The 14,864-nt window shown below is 49.1% G+C and overlaps 1 protein-coding gene across 2 annotated transcripts in view; it reads left to right on the plus strand.

The window, feature by feature from the left end:
* The first annotated feature begins 14,360 nt into the window (after window positions 1-14,360).
* Window positions 14,361-14,864, plus strand: part of Luzp1 (leucine zipper protein 1) — an 85,786-nt gene continuing 85,282 nt past the window's right edge. For both annotated transcript variants that reach the window (XM_004637614.2, XM_023722521.1), the window contains exon 1: window positions 14,361-14,439. The gene's annotated coding sequence lies outside the window, so the exon portion shown is untranslated. The remainder of the gene's footprint in view (window positions 14,440-14,864) is intronic.

The raw sequence follows: 14,864 nt of genomic DNA on the forward strand, positions 1-14,864 counted from the left end.
TTCTTCTTCTTCTTCTTCTTCTTCTTCTTCTTCTTCTTCTTCTTCTTCTCCTTCTCCTCCTCCTCCTCCTCCTCCTCCTTCTCCTCCTCCTCCTTTTCCTCTTCTTCCTCCTCTTCCTCTTCTCCTCCTCCTTCTTCCTCCTCCTCTTCCACCTCTTCCTTCTTCCTCTTCTTCCTCTTCCTCCTCCTCTTCCTCCTCCTCCTTTCTCTTCTTCCTCTTCCTCCTCCTCCTCTTCCACCTCTTCCTCCTTCCTCTTCTTCCTCTTCCTCCTCCTCTTCCTCCTCCTCCTTTCTCTTCTTCCTCTTCCTCCTCCTCCTTCTTTTTCTTTTGATGATGGTGGTGGGGTAGTACTGGGGAACTGAACCTAAGGCCTTCATGCTGAGCTCTATATCCCTGGCCCTTTTCTTATTTTTGTTTTGAGACCGAGTCTGGTTATGGCGCCCGCACTAGCTGCAGTTTGGAGCCCTCCTGCCTCACTTACTCACCCAGTATAGCTCTGCCTCAGTTTGTTCTTCTGCCTGACATGGATAACAGTAACGCCAGCCTCACAGGGTGGCAAGGGCCTGGCACTGTATCTGACACTGCAGCACTGAGAAACAGGGAGATCCCCGAATGAGGGAGGCAGTTCCCTCATGAGGAACTAATGAACTTAAAGCCCAAGCACACACCGTGTAACCATGCCGACCCCAAAGCAAGCCTCGGGTACCTGTGCCGCCTCTGGCCCTCCTCTGCTCTTGGCTAACTTCTGCCTCCCATGCAGCGCTGGATCTGCCCGGAGCTCACAGTGCACCTGGAACCAAAGTGCAGGAGGCAAACTGGAGAGCCAGACACCCCGCCCCCCACCAGGCCAGCCCCGTGCCCCATCCCTGCCACCCCTTCAGGTGCCATCTTCCTACAAAGGGGGTGGGCTGGGGGGCTGGAGGTTATAGTGCCCTTTTTACAGTCCCCAAAAGGTTCAGCTGTAAGCAGCCCTCAGCACTGGAGCTCTCGGGGTAGGGCATTTGCCTGCATTTTGTTCTCTAGGGCAGGTGTAGAAATCCAGACCTGAAAGATGGCAGATAGGAGGGGACGGTCAAGACCACCTGGGATGACCCCAGTGAGATCAGTAAGGTCAGATTGCCTTCCCTTCTTGATCTTCCAACAACTTGGTGGAGTGGAAACTGCTATTATCCCCATTTTGCAGATGGGTAGATTGAGGTTCAGAATGGTTGCATAATCTGCTCAAGGTCTCATTGCAACTAAATAGAAAATCAGGGATTCATAACCGGGCAATCGGACTCAAGTGCTAGCACCACTAGCTACCAGCTTACACCACTTCCCTTAACCACTCCAGGGCCCGTTGCTTAATTCCTAAGCACTGAACCTCTGTTCATACCCCTAGTGACAGGGTGTTCACCCCAACTTTTTTTTGTGGTATGAGGGACTGAATCCTGGGTCTTTGTACTAAATTACATCCCCAACCCTTTTTATTTTTTATTTTATTTTTTGTATTTTAGGGAAGAGTCTACAGGATGGTCAGGGTCTCGCTAATAGATCGGACTCGTAGTGATCCGCGTGTTTACAGCCTCCCAAGAACTGGGATTACAGGCATGTGCCACCATGCCCAATCTCAATTGTCATCTCAGCATGCACTGGGGGCAGGGCCGGCATGGAAGGCCTGGAGATTGAACCCCCTTCCCCTGCGCCTTCTTGCAGGTGTTTTAATCCACTGAACTATTTGGCCGGTCCTCTTTTTTTAATTTTGAGGCAAGGTCATCCTTTTTTTTTTTTTTTTCTCCGAATGCCTTCAGGGCAGATTTGGCTGGCTTGAGTTGTGGGGATGGAACCACAGCAACTTGAGCCTGACTGCTTTGTTCAAGCAGCCACTTAAAGAACTGAGCTAAGGGGCAGGCCCCCATAAGCCAGGGTTTATTTTGTTTTTTTTCAGAATTGGGGAATGAACTCTCAGAACTGGGGATTGAACGGGTCATCCTTAATTACTGGGCTTAAACATGCAATCCTCCTGCCTCTGCCTTCCAGAGTGCTAGGATTACAGGTGTGCACTACTATGCCCCAATGATCTTGTTTTTAACTGTAGCTACACTATGCAACACTACCAAGGTGCTGAGTGCTTTAGCTGGGCACAGCGGCACACACCTGTAATCCCAGCACTCAGCAGGCTGAGGCAGAGGATTACCATGAATTCCAGGTCAGCTCGGGCTCATAGTTCAGGACCAGCCTGAAGTACACCGTGAGACCCTGTCTCAACCTTCCCCACCACCATGTGGGACATCTATTTCTTTTTAATACTGGGGCCAGTATTCTCTCTCCTTCAGCTGTTCTTGGTAAAACTGATTTTGAGATTTCTCCCCAGCCATCATCTTGTTCATTCTTTAATGAATGAATTAATTCTTCCATATCGGGGGCTGGGGAGATGGCTCAATAGAATAAGCGCTTCCCTGGCAGGAAAGGGCAATCCCTGGTTCTGCCCAAAAAACAAAACAAAAAACAAAAAACAAAAAACAAACAACTCCCCCAACACTTCCATATCCCATTCAAAGTTCTAGTCTAAAAACAATACACTAAAGCAGACATCAGCAGAACCATCACCTCCTTCTTTGCATACACAGTTCACACAACGTTAAACCCGCTAAAACAACTCCAGCCGACTAAGCACAAACCCACGCACTTGAGGTAAAATCTACAGGCTAAGCAACTTGCCTCCTGCCGGATCTTCCATGCTGCCGAGCTGAGGAAGGAGACAGCATCACGTAGACATAGATCCTAGAGCATCGGACCCAATAGAACCCACTTTCTCTCCCTGCCTTTTATTTTATGCAAGGGAACTTTATCCAGAAAGGAGCCAGGACGGACCTGTTAGTCCACAGTGAGATGGAACCAACTTCTGCCTTTCTTGACATTGCGAGAGGAGAGCCTGCCTCAGAGAAGGGTGTGGACTAGGATAAAGCGCTACCTTTGAGAAATTGGTGAATTTGAGTTTTGCCTAGTGGACCGTCCACCCACCCACCCTCTGGCTCTTAGAGCCGGGGTCAGAAATGTTGGTCCGTTCCAGATGTGTCCGCCAGGTGGCGCAGAGGCACCAGGAGAAGCCACAGCAGTTTGCCTAGAGAAAGGGGGATAGGAAGGTGGGAAGCCTGGGTCGCTCTGAGAGGTGAATTCAGCCACAGCCAACGAAGCAGCGGTTAAAAACTAGGACGCAGGCATCAAGAGACCTAGCTCCCCTTTGCTGCTGGGGCCTTGCAGACACCTAACTCTCAAGATTACCCTGGATGCTTGCAGGGGGTGGAGGGGGGAGGGGTCTGCAGAGAGAAGCATGCTGGTGCTCACTTCTTAGGTGGATGGTAGATAATTCCAGCCCAACAGAGCAGTTTCCTCCAGAAAGCAGGGATCTCTGCCACCACCCCAGAGGGTGTAACTAATAAAATCTGACAGCTCAAGAGGCTGGGTCACACATTTTTTTTTTTTTTTTTTAAATACCGGAAGTTGATCTTAGGGCCTTCCTACTGAACTACATCTCCTTTCTGGCTTTATTTATTTATTTATTGGACATTTTGAAACAGGATCTAACTAAATAATTAACTTGCCAAGGCTGGACTTCAATATTTGATCTTCCTGCCTCAGCCTCCCAGAGTGCTGGGATTGCAAGCATGCACTATCACCCTCAGCTCATTCACACACACACACAAAAAAAAATCTCACCCTACATAGGAAACTCCCAAGTCCAAAGACTCTGAAGGACTGGGGAGATAGCTCAAAGGCATAAGTGCCTGCCTAGCAAGTGCAAGTTCCTGAGTTCAATCCCTGGTACCGCAAAAAAAGGTGGGGGGGCTCTGAAGCTGGAAAATGTGCATGGTTTGGGTGCTGCAGCGACAACAAAGAGGTTGGAGAAGTAGGTGGGGCCTTGGGGATTTAACCAAGTGCTCAACTTTGAGCTCCTGTTGGAACCCATGGGGAGCCGTTGAAGGTGATTCAGCCAGGGCTGGAGAGTAGGCAGGCGCTGTCACCTAAGCTGTGGATTGGAGTGGGACAGCCTGGAAGCAGCACAAGGGGATTGCAGGCTGGACAACAATGTGGACCTGATTCTCCACTCATCAGAGCCTCCCATAGGCCTGGGGCACCCAGGGATACCTGTTGTGTAGGCTGAGTCACTGGCTACTGGGCGAGGGGCTGTGCTGGGACCAGGAAGGAGAACGAGCAATCTTAGAAGACTCTAGGTGTAAACCGGTAGCTGAGGAAGAGCCGGGTGGTGCAGTGGTCAGGTGCATCAGTGAGGCCGGGTCCCAGGTTTGCCGCTTCTTGGCTGTGTAGCCACAGCCAGCTCCCTTTGCCATCCCAAGCCTTAGTTTCCTCATCTTTATTTTATTTTGTGGTGGAACCGGGGATTGAACTCAAGCCCTTGCGCTTGCCAGACAAGCGCTTATTCTACTGAGCCATCTCCCTGGCCCATCCTCATCTTTAAAGTGGGATTGTGGATAAGGGTCACCTTTGGAGGCTGTCGTGGGGGTTGGTTATGCAGTGTGTGTAAAGCTCTGGGCTGGGTCCCCAGGAACCCCCCAACGAGACAGCCTGAGGTTACCCTGCCTCTGCAGCTCCTCCTCGGGCCAGAGTGGGCCTGGGCTGACCCCACACTGGCTTAAGCCCCTGGAATTCCAACCAGAAGTAAAGAGACTATGCTCATACGGCCCAGGGCCACTTGCTAGAAAAAAGCTACCTTTGCCTGTTCCACTTTTTAAAACACTGAACCCTATTCTCCTTAAGCCAGGATTTCCAGGTCAGATTCTCTGTTTCATTCTGTTGGTTTCTTCCTTATCTTGTGGGTAGGTGTGTGCGGGCTGAAGCGGCCTGTAAAACAGGTGCATGTGTTGTGTACATTCTTTTGTAAATCCTCACGATGCCTCTCTCATGCAGTCCCCTGTGTGGTTCTCCCCACTGTACAGATGGAGCAACTGGGGTTTGGGAAGGTTAATGAACAGACCTGGGTCTGTCTGACCCAACTTCTCTCCCCTCAACCCCACTCCATTTATCTGTCCTGGAGACAGGTCAGCGGAAAGGTGATTTGGGCCCTAGGTCACCACAGTACCTTGCCCCCAGAATTACCCAGTGATCAGAGTACAAAGGCCTGTCTGGGTCAAAAGCCAATGAGAGAACCATGTGACACGTGGCCCAGCAGTTGCTACTTCCCTTGCATTATTTAGGGCGCCTTGTAGGATACATTCCTTCGAGAATTAGTTCTGGGATACATTGGTCTCTCCCCATCACTGGCCTGATTCTTTTTTTTTTTTTTTAAACTTTTATTTTTTTTTTAACTTTATGTGTGTGTGTGTGTGTGTGGCCAGCTCAGCCCACCAGGGGGCGGGGCTGGCTGGCATGTGGTGCTGGGGGATTGAACCGTGGTCCCTGTGTTTTGCTAAGCTTGTTCTAAGTAGGCGCTTTAGACCACTGAGCCATCTCACCAGCCCCCGCTAGCCTGATTCTTCCAGCCACATCAGAGCAATGGTTGATTCTTTTTTCTTGGTGCTGGGGATGGAAAGCAATGCCTGCACACACGCATATGCTCTTCCAGTGAGCTACAGCCCCAGCCCCTAGCTAGTTCTTAGATAGAGTTCACCACTGCACAGCGGGTCTGTCATGAGAACTGACTCGAAGTGTTCACTCCTCCCATCATTGTATCCTCTCTATTTTTTAGAATAAAGAAACAGAAGCACTGAGAGGTTTGTCACTGCTTAGATTTGCATGGTAGTAGGTGGTGGACCTGAGTTTCAAAACAAGAGTCTAGGGCCAGAGTCTGGGCACTTAATGATGTTTGCTATTTCCTATACATTTTTAAACACACCCTATTTCCTTCATTGCTTTGGCTGCCGGGAAACTCAGAGCCATGATTTTTGATTTGTTCCCCCCCCCCCCGCTTCTATCACAGTTGGTATCCTTAGGAAACTTAGCCTAGTATTTCTGCTATATTCTTTCATGTTTTCATCTTTCTCCCTTCCTTCTCCATTGGCCTTCTGCCCAGGCATTCATCAGTCCTTGATTCTTGCTATTTAATTATTGATCAAATGGTTTTGAGGTGGCGGCGGAAACTACCTCAAAAGCCTTTTTTGGAATAGGCAGGACATAAACCATTAATGAGATGAACAGAGACTTTCAGACATGCTGAACCAGCTGGATGCAGATGGGGCTAGACTGTCTTTCTGCGTCTTTATCGTGAGCAGCACTGTGCTTGGTTGGTGGTGAATGTAACAGCAAGGAGTCCAAATTAATGATGTATGGACTAAGTTATGCCAAATGCGGTCATAGGTAAACCCTGAGTCATGATGCCGAAATATACTTAACTAGAAGTTAGCCTCACACGTGCCCCCTAGAAGCTAGCTCCATACGTGCCCCATGCCGCTGAGTTGACTAAGGGTCTCCCACATTCAGTACATGGCTCCAAGGCCGCTCTGGTTCTGGCCTGCGGGAGGCAGATGGGGGCGGAGAGAGAGAGCACGCATACTTCTTAACCACTTTGTCCTGGATCCTCTACATCCTCTCTGCCTGTATCCCATCGGAGAAAATTAGTCATGTACCTAATTGCAAGGAGTGCTGGAAAAATGTAGTCCGGGCTGCTGTTCTCTGAAACAACTCTGTATACATAGATGGGGGACATCTTGAGTGATTAGCTGCCCTGGTTCCAGTTCACTAGGAACTTAAAATTACTGAGCCATCCACCCTTATTAAATGGCTAAGAATCCCATCATATCCACAGAGGGGAATGGCCTTCTTGCCTTGTTTATGGGGAGCCAGGGTTTGCTGGGTTTGGTGGCCCATGAGAGTAATCCTAACTATCCAGGAGGCTGAAATAGGAAGATCACAAGTTTGAGGCCTGCCTGGGCCTCAAATGAAATAAAATTTATAAACATAAAAAAAAAATGGCTGAGGCTGTAGTGCAGAGTAAAGGTCTTGTCTAGCCTGTGTGAGCATCAGAGTTCACTGTGCAGTGAACACACACATGCACACACATACATACACACAAACAGGAGCCGCTACACTTTATTTTGCAGTACTGGGGATGGAACTTGGGATCTTGCGCTTGCCAAACAGCTGCTTATGCCACTCAGCTATAACCCCAGCCCCTAGCAGCTACACTTTAAACCAAATGTATTCATCCACAGGAAATATCTGCCCAGAGGCTGGAGGTTCCAGGGCTCAGGCAAATGCCCCTTACATAGGTCCTTTGAAGTTTGAATTCCTGAGCTAGGTTCTGAAGTCCTCCATGAGAATCTGCCTTATGCCAAGTTCTGGGTGGGCACTCAGAAACCCAGAAACAAATGAGCCAAGCAGGATAGTGGAGTGGCCACTGGAACCAGTAGGCTGGAGAAAACTGCCGGCTCTGTTACTTAGGAAATGTGTGATGTTGGAGAGGTGACTTGGCTCCTCTGGTCCTGGATTTCTTCAGTTATAAAATAAGGACAGTATTTATCTTTCTCCATTAGGAGCACTTAGACATAAACAGGCGTAGAGCCCCTTGGAGCCTGGGACCCTGTGTGCTGTAAGCACACTCTTTTATTGGTAGTAATACACTCACCACGGCTTGGGGGAAGTCCCCTCATTCTGTAAAGCCTCAGTTTGCCCCTACGAAGGACGGAGTTACCAAGGGGTCGGGGTCGCCTGTTTGTGGAGGCTGGAGCCTGCGGTTTGCTTTCAGCTCCTCGTGGGTTTGGGGTGGCCTCACCCCGGCGGTAAGGACCCCGAGATTGCGCTCAGCCTTCTCACCATTCCCGGCAGAGAGGAGGAGCCCGGTTCGCAAGGACGCGGTTTCCTGGCTGCGCTCCCGGGGAGGGAAGGAGGTTTGCTGGGTCCCATCCCCCGGCGCGTCCTGCTCAGGAAACGCGCAGAGAAAGCCAGGAACCAGGCCTGCCAGGCCCGGGCCCCTCCGCGCCCTCCCTCCTCCCCGGCCTTCGGCTGCAGGAAGCCGGCTGGCGGGAACGCCCTGCCCGGTGGGTGGGAGCAGGCCGGGCCCTGGGCTTCCCAGGCAGCCGGGCGGGCGGGCCGGCCACGCGGAGCTGTCACTTGGGCAGCCCCCGCGCCAGCGCCCTCTCCGCCGCACCCGCCGCCGCACCGGCCGCTTTAGCTGCACCCGGAGGCTGCGAGCGCCGGGGCACCGCGCACTGAGCCGCAGTACCGCTGGCGCTGGGAAGGGAGGGCGAGGGGCGTCGGGCGCTCCCTTTGGGGAGGTGAGATGCTGGGGCCTCATGATATGTGGGTGAGTGGTCCAAGCTCGTGGCTGGTACACTGCAGGTGGGATTCTGCCCGAGGTCTGTTGACTTCTAAAGTGCGTGCCTGGAACCTCTGGCTTAACTCCAAGTGCTTCAGAGGGTAGTGGTGGTGGATTGAGGTACTTAGGGACATCCGGAATAGAGGGCTAGTCTGATGGACAGACCTTTGCCCTTTTCTCACCAGTAAGAACAAAGGAAGAAAAAGACAGAAGGTAAAAGGCAGTGCTTTTTTTTTTTTTTTTTTTTTTAGTAGACAGCTGTCTTTGGGGTCAGGTATTTCTGGGCTGAAATCCCTGCTTTTCCATTTACCAGCTGTGTGACTTCGAGCCATTCCTTAAAGTCCCTGAGCCTCCAGGGAGCACCTCCTCTAGGAAGCTTTCCCTTGTTTCCTAGATCCAATTAGCCCCCCTGCACCCCTGAATCCCTCGCCTGCTCTTGGATCCCTTGTGGCATTTAGAGAATCTGTCATTCAGTAATTGTATGTTGTCCTATCTCTCCACTTCACCAGTCCTACAGTCCAGGGAGGCAGGGATCTTTGCTGTCCAACTGGCTCTGTAGCGCCCGGCACGTGTGGGGCATACAGCCATTCGTTGTGGAATGAATGCAAGCCTGAAAGGCTGGAGGGATACATGCCAAGCTGGTGGGGGCATGAAACTGGTTCGTGCAAGGAAGCTGGGCCTCAGAGCGCTAAGGAGAGTCCACGGTAGAGGAAATAAACACTGATGGAGGAAGCACTAGGAGATGCGAAGAAGATGAATGAGAGATCCTGTTCCTGAAGAGCAGAGATAATGGCCTTCCTTATCATTATGTGTCACAAGCGAAAAGCACTTAATTTGCACAAAACATCTCCATATGCCCTTATCCTCAGAGGTGAGGAAGCTGCTGCCCAGAACAGATCAGTGACTGACCCAGGGCCTCCTGACCCAGAAGGGCCCCTGATCATTCGCACAAATCTTCCCTTTCTCTAAGACTTGGGCTGTGATGTCACACAGGTTTGGTTTGGCGCTGAGTCAATGCATGACTTTGGCCTAGTTACTTTACCTCTCTGAGCCTTGTGTGACCTATCTTCATGCTAGCAGTAATGACCATACACCCTGCAGTCTACAGGAGACAGTAGATGTAAGGCACTCAGAATGAGTCTTGGCTTATGGTAGAGAATCCAGAAATGTTTGCAGAATGAATAAATGAACGGAATACAGGTAGTGGTGGGTACATAGAAATGTGAGGGGACTTAAAATCATGCCAATTGGGGAATAGGAGGTGAGTGGAGGGTAATTTTTATCTCTTCCTCCTCTCCACGATTCCTCTGAGATCTCGCTCCTGGTCTTCATGGTATTGTGTTATAATTTATTGTTTGCAAACCAACAAAAGTGAACCAACCCTAACTAGGTTGGCATCTTTTATATGTGCTTTTTACTACATTTTTCCTAATGACAAAGTAATATGTGCTGATGGCAAAAATAAAAAAGATACTGCAAAAAAAAAAAAAAAGATAATGCAGAAAGGTATCATGGAGGAAGATGAAAGTGCAAGTTTAAGCGCAATACACATAATATGCTGATACAGTGTTACTCTCCAGGAGGGTAAGGACAAGCATGGGACAGCATGACAGTTAATTTCATGTGTCATTTTGGCTTGGCCTAAGGGGCACCCAGGTCCCTTCTGGGTGTGTATGTGAGCGTGTTTCTAGAGGAGATTCATATTTGAATTGGTAGTAAAGAAGATCGCTAGCTGGTACATGGTGTACTGAGATTTAAATCTTTATTTTATTTTTGAGGTTGAGTAGAATACATGCTGTACCACTGAGCTACACTCCCAGCCCCTGAGATTTGAATCTTGGTTTATCTTATTCCAAAGCTTTTGCTATGGATGAGTGAATGAATGAATGAATGAATAGTTGATAGGGCCGTGGGTCCTGGGGAGAAGGTTCTGGTGTCAGACCCTTTCTCTTGGGTCCCACAAAGATTAAGATGGAGCCTCTGCAACTTTCTCTGCCCCGTTGGCCCAGACATTCTCTGCTTATATGCCTTATGTCTGTATTTTTATCCCCTTTCTGCCCTCTTAGCATTTAGAAAAGTCTCTCTCTGTTTTTTTTCCTTTCAGAGATTTTTTTCTTTCTTTTTAAAAAATTTTTTCCATAATTTTATTGAGAAATAAGGATTTTTTTTCTCTGAATGCCTTCAAGGCAGGTTTGGCTGTCTTGAGTTGTGGGGATCGAACCACAGCAACCTGAGCCTGACTGCTTTGTTGAAGCAGCCACTTAAAGAACTGAGCTAAGGGGCAGGCCCCCTCCTTTCAGAGATTGAACCCAAGGCCTTGTCGAAAGTTAGGCAGGCACTCTACCACTGAGCTACGTCCCCATCCCTTTTTATTTTTATTTTGAAAAAGTATTTTGTTTTTTGGTAGTTTTTACATTCTCAGCCAACCCAGAGCCTTCAGCATACTGGATAGACACTCTATTATCATTGGCATAGTGATAGTATAGTATATACTCTCAGCCTTTTATGATTTTATTATGTTATTTTATGGTACCAGTGATTAAGCCCAGGGCCTTTGCACTGAGCTACATTCTAAGCTCTTTTTTATTTTTCATTTTGAGACAGAGTCTTGCTAAGTCACTATGTTGTCCAGGCTGGGCTGAAATTGTGATCTTTTTGCCTTAGCCTTGCAGAGTGTTGGGATTATAGGCATATACTATCACATCTAGCGCCTAGTGAAATCTTATTTTATATTATGATCATTATTAATCTCTTTTTGAGGCAGGGTTTTGCTATGCAGTTTAAGCTGGCCTTGAATTCACTTTGTCTCCCAGGCTGGCCTCGAACTCACAGTGATCCTCCTGCCCCAGCCTCCTGAATGCTGGGATTACAGGTGTGTGCCACCACACCCAGCAGTAAAATCTAGTTTGAAAGTTCATTCTGTACACACAGAAAAAAATCAAAGAAAAAGGGGGGGGGGAAGGTAAAAGTCTTCATTTCTTTCTTTTCTTTTATTTTTTCCCATAATTTTATTAAGAAAACAAATAGCAATGAGACAGTTTCAAACCAAATTGGTAGAACAGTTTCTTTCTTTCTTTCTTTTTTTTTTTTTTTGGCAGAACCGGGGAACTCAGACCCTTGCGCTTGCCAGGGAAGCACTTATTCCACTGAGCCATCTCCCCGGCCCCGTATTTTTTTTTTGACAGTTTCAATAATTAACACATTTTATACATTCTTCCTAGTGGTTAATTGCTGTGGACAAGATGCGGACTTGATTTCATTTATTTCTTTACATTCTCTTATTTTTATGCATCAATTAAGCATATATTATAAATTATAACTATGGGATCGTAATAACCCGTAATTCTGCAACTTACTCTTCCTCTTTCCACTTAACAAAGCCTCATGTGTGGAGGACCACCTGAGCAGTTGTCCTTGAAAGAAGAGCGACTTTTCCTTGCTTATTCTTGCAAATCTACCCTGTTCTTTTTATTGAAAGAGCTCCTAGAGGCCAGGACTTTTATTCTTCCAGCCCAGTGACCAGCACACAGGAGATGTGCACGTGAAAACTGTAACAATAATCACCGTTTCCTGCCCTGAATGGGGTGTGAAGCTCTGAGCTAAGCTCTTCCATGTGTTATTTCATTCCATCTTTGATCTTGGGAGCCATCATGTGACACTATCAGATACTATTATTAGTCCCATTTTGCAGATGAGAAACTGAGGTGTAGAGACTTTAAAAGCTCATGGTCATACAACTGGCCCAGTGGTGCAGCTAGGATCGGACTCTTCCTCTGTCCTGGGTGAAAGTTTTTGCTGTGAATAGATGTATAAGCAGTTGATGAAGTGATACATCCAGTGGAAGTCCTGCCTGCAGATCTCTCTCTGTGTGCTGGATTCTGCCTTCCTAGGGTTTGCAGTTCTTGGCATCAGTGTGAGCAGACAGAAGGGGCTCAGGAAAGGGCCTTTCTGCGCCTGCAGCAATCCTGTGGCCATGCTTACTTTCATGGGAAGTAGCATTTTTGGATCTCCTATTCTAAAAATAAGCCACAATTTGTTAGGGGCCCTTAAGGACTAGCCCAGGCATTTCAGGACAGCTATTTGCCTGTCCGCAGCACAGGAAATTAATCAGAACTGCAAAGCCCTTCCCCTCTTCCCACAGGCCGGCTCTGGAAACGCCCAGTGTTTTGCTGCAGCTCTCCTGGAGGACTGTGGAGATGCCAAGGGCAGTTTCGCTCAGCTCCATCTCTCCATAAGGAACGTGAATGGAGAAACGTACGAGGCAGAACCGGGTCAGCTCTGCCGCAAAGTGCTTGCAGGGAGAGCCCGCAGCTGTACCCAACCTGGAGGGGTGCTGCTTGTCACAGCTGTTCTGGGGCCTCAGATGGGACTGCAGAATTCACCTGGGATCTGCTGGATCCTGTTCCAATGGCAGTGCTTTGCAAGGCCACTTTCAGCAAACCTCTTTGTGTCCCAGACCTTTAAAATCTTCCATCATGAAATAATTGGGTAGATTCTCACAGTGTGCCATGTGGTGTCAGTGCAGTAAATATTTTTGATAGCAGTAATATTGAAAATAGGACTATCAACCACATTATTTGTGGCATACTCTGCTTTCCACACAGTAGCACACATAATTTTAAAACAAACATTACAAAGAGTATATTATCAGGCCCATTTTACAGATAGGAGACTGAGGTTCAGAGGGCTCATGAGTATATGACAGAACATGGGTATACGACCCCAGAGTTTTCTGATATCAGTACTTGAGCCCTACAGACATGTGTGGCTTCTCACCTCCTGAAAGAGCTAAGAAACCAACTGAAGAAGTCTATTTGAGGGGCTGGGGAGATGTCTCAGTAGAATAAGCACTTGCTGAGTTCAATCCCCGGTTCCACCAAAAAAAAAAAAAAAAAGTCTATTTGATAGAAGTTGTAACATGTCCATCCCCATACGACCATTCAGCTCAGTGCCCCTGGGTATTCAGAGCAGGGAGGAGTGGCTTCTGGCCAGGGGGAAGCTAGGAGGACTGTGTGATGACAGGACAACAGGGAAGAGCATGAACAAAGGGCAGATGTGGGAAAGCAGTGGGTGTGCTCCAGGGAGTTTTTGTAAATGAGAGAGAAAGAGAGAGAGAGAGAGAGAGAGAGAGAGAGAGAGAGAGAGAGAGAGAGAAAGAGAATGAGAATGTGAAAAGGTATGTATGTGTGTATGTGATCATCTCAAGCAAGGGCTTTGGCCTTTATTCCACTGGCAATAAAGAGCTTACACAAGAGATGTCTCAAGAGACTGACTATGCTGCTGCAGTCAAAGAGAAAGCAGCCCTCAGCACATCTGTGTTCCAGCTTGTGGGTGCTGCTGGGTGCCAGCATGTGGGAGGCATCTGCGGGGAGAAAGTATCTCTCACTGTGGTCCGTATTCAGGTAGATGACTTCAACACCCCTTCTCTGGACCCTGTGTAGTTTGGACACAGCCGAGCCACAGGGGAGTGTGTCTAGAGTCACTGGAAGGACTTCTGAGATCATCTAGTGGTCATTGCCTCTTCCCATGTTACAGAAGGTATAAATGGAGAACAGGGATAAGAAAAGGCTTTTCTAGGATGAATTAGTAGTAGAGCCAGGGAACTGGAGTGCATGCTTTTTTTGTGTTTGTTTCTTTGATAGTCTTGCTATGTCTCTCAGGCTCACCTCAAACTTGAGATTCTTCTGCCTCAGCTTCCCCAGTGCTGGAATTACAGGCAGGCACCACCACCACTAGCCTGGAGCCCATGCTTTCTGAGTTCAAGCAGACATTTTTGAATAACAGAAGTACTGTAGTAAGTAGTGTAGGGATTACTCTGTACCAGTACCTGAGCTAGACACTTTCCATGGATTATCTCATTTAATCCTCACAAACCCTTTGAGAGTGCCCTTCTTGAAAGCAGAGAGTCCTATCCTCCATGTCTAATTCCCAGGGAGTCTACTACAGACCCTGGTCCTTGAACTTGGCCGAGTTCAAATACACCACAGAGTTGGAGAAGGGCAGAGGACGTAGGGGGCGGGTCTATAGAGAAGCCACGCCCACACCACAAACCACGCCCCTCGGGCCTTCGACGTCACATGTGGCCCCGCCCCTCATTGTCAGTCCCGGGGAGCCGGAGGAGGCGCCGGCCGCTGGGAGCCGAGCGCCGGATCTCTCGGCTGGCGGGAGCGCGGGCCAGAGCGGCCGAGGTGAGGGATCCTCGGGGAGGCGGCGGGAGCGCCGCGCGGGGGCCAGGGTGGGCTCAGGGCGAGGAGGGCGGCCAGCGGGGGCGTCCGGCCCGTGAGGGGTCAGGGGACCCGGGGCGGCGGGGCAGAACCGGTGGGCGCACCCGCGGAGGAATGGGGGTGTGGGGCGGAGGAGAGTTTGGGTGGTTCGTGGAGGACGAGCGCGGGAGGGGCGATCTTTTGGGGGCGAGACCTTGAAAATGTTTTCGGAGTTGGAGGAAGAGATTCTGAGATTTTTTCCCCCGGAGGGGGAGGGAAAAATCTGAGGAGACTTCTTGGTAGGCGCGAGAGCCCGAGGAGAAATGTTTGGGGCAGAGGCGCGAAGGAGACGTTTTGGGGGGCCGGCAGAGTTTGGGGTCGAGTTTGGTCTCGGGGGGCGGTCACCGGCG

The sequence above is a fragment of the Octodon degus genome, unplaced genomic scaffold (assembly GCF_000260255.1).
Source record: "Octodon degus isolate 3935 unplaced genomic scaffold, OctDeg1.0 scaffold00092, whole genome shotgun sequence".
In the NCBI taxonomy this organism is placed as follows: Eukaryota; Metazoa; Chordata; class Mammalia; order Rodentia; family Octodontidae; genus Octodon; species Octodon degus.